The sequence below is a fragment of the Phyllostomus hastatus genome, unplaced genomic scaffold (assembly GCF_019186645.2).
Source record: "Phyllostomus hastatus isolate PE091 unplaced genomic scaffold, TTU_PhHast_1.1 phas_scaffold_182, whole genome shotgun sequence".
Taxonomy (NCBI): Eukaryota; Metazoa; Chordata; class Mammalia; order Chiroptera; family Phyllostomidae; genus Phyllostomus; species Phyllostomus hastatus.
In genome coordinates, this window is record NW_025334013.1 from 28,217,293 (window position 1) to 28,221,606 (window position 4,314).

General features: G+C 40.2%; 1 pseudogene; it reads left to right on the forward strand.

The window, feature by feature from the left end:
- Positions 1-1,222: 1,222 nt before the first annotated feature.
- Positions 1,223-3,811, forward strand: LOC123832046 (annotated as a pseudogene).
- The last annotated feature ends 503 nt before the right edge of the window (positions 3,812-4,314 follow it).

The window sequence follows — 4,314 nt, forward strand, 5'->3', positions numbered from 1 at the left end:
TTTGCACAAGCATCCTCTCTCTTGGATCCATGTCATACTGACACAAAGATTTCATCACCATGGCAACTGGTCATTGAACCAATGAAATAATCAGTTGTCACGGTAACATAATCTCCATCTTACTCCCACCAGGCACCTGTTCAAAATCATCACATCCTCCAACAACTTCATGCCACCTTAGTGCTCCTTTCTTCTTCTGCTTAGTCACCCTGTTACTTCTCTGCCACCTATGTCTGAGCCCGTAAGTTTATGGCTAGATGTGTATATGAGACTATTGATGCCAAAACAAAGGGAAGTGACTTTGTAGTTTAGAGCTCCACTATAGACAGAGAAAACCTCTGCATGTAAGGGTTGAATGAGCCATATCACTGAAGAAAGAGAACATGTGATGCTTTCCCACCACAGCTCTCCCCAAATAGCACATTTCCCAAAGTATAATTCCTTCGGACTTTGAACATTGTGCTATCTGGATTCGCCTCCTACCTCTGTCTATTCTTTCACTGGCTGCGTTTTCTCCTCTGTCTCCTAAATGTAGATATCTCTCAAGGCCCCATGCTTTGTGCCTGTTCTCTGTCCAAACTGCACTGTCCAGTACAATAGCCACCAGCTAGCCACATGATGATTATAGAGCCCTCAGAATTAACTACAGATGTACTGAACTGAGATGTGCTCTAAGTATGAAATGCACATCAGATTTTAAAGACTTCATAACCCCCCAAATGTAAAAATCTTATTAACAAAGTTTATAGTGGTTACATGTTGAAATGACAATAAATTGAATATGTTGAGTATAATAAAATACATTATTAAAATTAAGCATACGTACTAGGCCATGCTGCTTATGGTGGCACTGGAAAGGGGACACTGAGCTGTCGGGTATGAAGTGTAACAGAACAGACTTCACCACCTGCACCTGCTGCTTCAAGTTCAGGTCAGGCAAAGAACAAGTCTTGAGACGACCAACGAGACCAAAAAAGAGTGCACTGAAGTTGAAGACACAACACTCGATCTGAAACGAGAAGTTCATGCCTACTCAACAGCATTGAGGGAGCACTTCCCAACGCTGCTTGTAGTCTTCGCTTTCCTCAGTGCTGTGCTGTGAGACTGCCTGGGGCAGCAGCAGTCATATTCTTTATAAGCTTGATAGGTCACTTTCTCTTGTTCGTTCTTTTTTTTTAAATATGAATAGTAGCAACTTTCATCCTTTGAAACGTGTGCAAATACTACTGAAAGTGCAATATTTTATTATCCCTGCGAGATGAGCTTTGATCCAAACCTTCTCCACAACGATGGATACAGTGGATACCCCAATGGTACTTCAGCGTGAAACTGGGGTTATTGAAAACCTGCTAACCTCTTATGGATTTATTTAGTGTTCAGAATGTCAAGCTAGACTTTTCTTCCACTGTTCACAGTATAATGGCAACCTGAAGGACTTAAAACTAGGAGATGATGTTGAATTCAAAGTATTGTCTGACCGGAGGACTGGGAAAGCCATTGATATTAAACTGGTGAAGATAAAACAAAAAAAAAGTCATCCCTGAAGAATGAATGAATGGAGAAGTGTTTTATCTGATTTACTCGCCTGAAGATGTGGAAGGGAATGTTCAGCTAGAAACTGGAGATAAGAAAAACTTTGTAATTGATAACAGTAAACATACTGGTGCTATAAGTGCTCAAAACATTATGCTGGTGAAAAAGAAACAAGCTCGCTGTCAGGGAGTCATTTGTGCCACGAAGGAGACCTTTGGCTTTATTGAAAGAGGTGATGTTGTGAAAAAGATCATCTTTCACTTTGTAAAAGAGATCATCTTTAACTATAGTGAATTAAAGATGACTTAGACCCCTTACAGCCTGGAGATGACATGGAATTCACAATCAAGAACAGAAATGGGAAAGAAGTTGCAACAGATGTCAGACTATTGCCTCAAGGAACAGTCATTTTTTAATATATCAGCATTGAACACTTTGAATGAACCGTAACCAAAGTTATCCCCAAAGTACCCAGTAAAAACCAGAATGACCCATTGCCAGGATGCATTGAAGTTGACTATGATTCCTGAAGAACTTACCATTGGAGACAAAGTTACAAAATCCAAGGTGACCCTGTTGTAAGGTGATTGTGTTAGGTTTACTATTTCAACAGACTGATGGGGCAAATTAGAACAAGCAACCAACATAGAAGTTCTAATGAAGCCAGAGAAATGGGTGTAATTGCTGCCATGAGAGATGGTTTTGGTTTCCCCAAGTGTGTGGATTGTGATGCTCAAATGTTCTTCCACTACAGTGAAATTCTGGATGGAAACCAGTTCGATACTTCAGATGAAGTAGAGTTTACTGTGTTTCCTGATATGCTCTCTGACCAAAGACATCATGCTATTAGGATTTAAAAACTTCCCCAGGGCACGGTTTCATTCCATTCCCATTCAGATCTTCGTTTTCTGGGCACTGTAGAAAAAGAAGTCACTTTTCCCAATCCTAAAACCACTAGCCCAAATAAAGGCAAAGAAAAGGAGGCTGAGAATGGTTTTATTGTTTATGATGATTGTGGGCTGAAATTGACTATCATTTTTTAAAGATTTTATTTATTTATTTTTAGAAGGGGAAGGGAGGGAGTTAGAGAGAGAGAGAAACATCAGTGTGCAGTTGCTGGGGGTCATGGCCTGCAACCCAGGCATGTGCCCTGACTGGGAATCGAAACTGCGACACTATCATTTTTCAAGCCAAAGATGTGGATGGATCTATTTCTCCTCAAATAAGAAATACAGTTAAATTTAGTATTAGTAACAAACAGAGGCCTAGACAGCAGATTGCAACCTGTACATAACTTTTAGGTCATAATTCTAACTCCAAGAGGCTCTTGGGTTATGTGGCAACTCAGAAGGATAAATTTGGACTTATTGAAACAGCCAGTCATGATGAGGAAATCTTTTTCTATTACAGTGAGTTATCTGGTGATATCGAAAGCCTGGAACTGGGGGACAAAGTGGAGTATGGCTTGTCCAAAGGCGAAGACAACAAAGTCAGCGCAGAATAAGTCAACAAAACACACTCAATGAATGGCATTACTGAAGAAGCTGATCCTACTGATCTACTTGGGTAAAGTTTTCGTCCCTTGAGTAGTATTGATCCAACACAGACCAAATACCAAGAAATGATTGAGATTGTGGATGAAGGGAATATGAAAGGCAAGATCTATCCACCTGACATGGTTGGAATGGCCACCAAAAGGGATTGCCTGCAGAAAGGGGAGAGTGTCCAATTCCAATTGTGTGTTCTGGGCCAAAATGCACAGACTATGGCCTACAACATTACACCTCTGCGTAGGGCCACTGTGGAGTGTGTGAAAGATCCGTTTGACTTAACTATGAAGCAGGAGATAGCAAGAAGCTCTTTTTCTATTGAAAGAAGTTCAGGATGGCATTGAGCTACAGGCCAGAGGTGAGGTGCAATTCTCAGTGTTTCTTAATCAGCACACTGGCAAGTGCAGCACTTGCAGTGTTTGGGGAGTCTGTGAGGGCCCCAGGGCTGTTGCAGCTCCATGACCTAACAGGCTGATCAATGGCTTGAAGAAGATCACCCTGGATGATGCCAGTGCTCCTTGCCTACTGGTTCTTTGTCAGCCAAGGGGACCAGATAACTCAATGGGATTTGGTGCAGAAAGAAAGATTCGTCAAGCTAGTGTCATTGATTAACCACGTCCACAAAGTGTGTCATTAATCTGCTGTGATCAAGTTGGGGGGATCCTGACGAAGGCTCTGAATATCTCCCTCTTCATCCCTCCCCACAATTTGGAATATTTATTCTATTGAGCTATTACACCAATTTTAACACCTTCCTTATGTTATGTTTTAAAAAATAAATGTACTTAAGAAAACCATTTTAAAATTTAAAAACACATTATTAAAATTCAATTTCAGCTGTTTCTTTTTTATATTTTTAATATGGCTACTAAAAATTTAAATTGTAAATGTGGCTCACATTTATGGTTTGTACTCTATTTCTACTGGACAGTACTGCTCTAAACTTCCTCCCTAAAGTAATCTCACCCATTCTCTAGGTGTCAAGTTTCTCCTCTTTAAAATGATTCTAGGATCCCAAATCCCAACCTCTGCTATGAAATTGAAACCCACATTTCCAGTGGCCTCTAGCCCTCTCACAGATAACCACCAGTTCCTCAGCTCCACGTGAGCAAAGCCATGCACTCTCCGCAAAATCTGTTCTTCCTTTTGATTAGCTTTATTAACCTTTTGTATTATGTTCTTGTTTGGTTTTATATTTTTAAAAAATATAAAACAAAATTGATTGATTGAT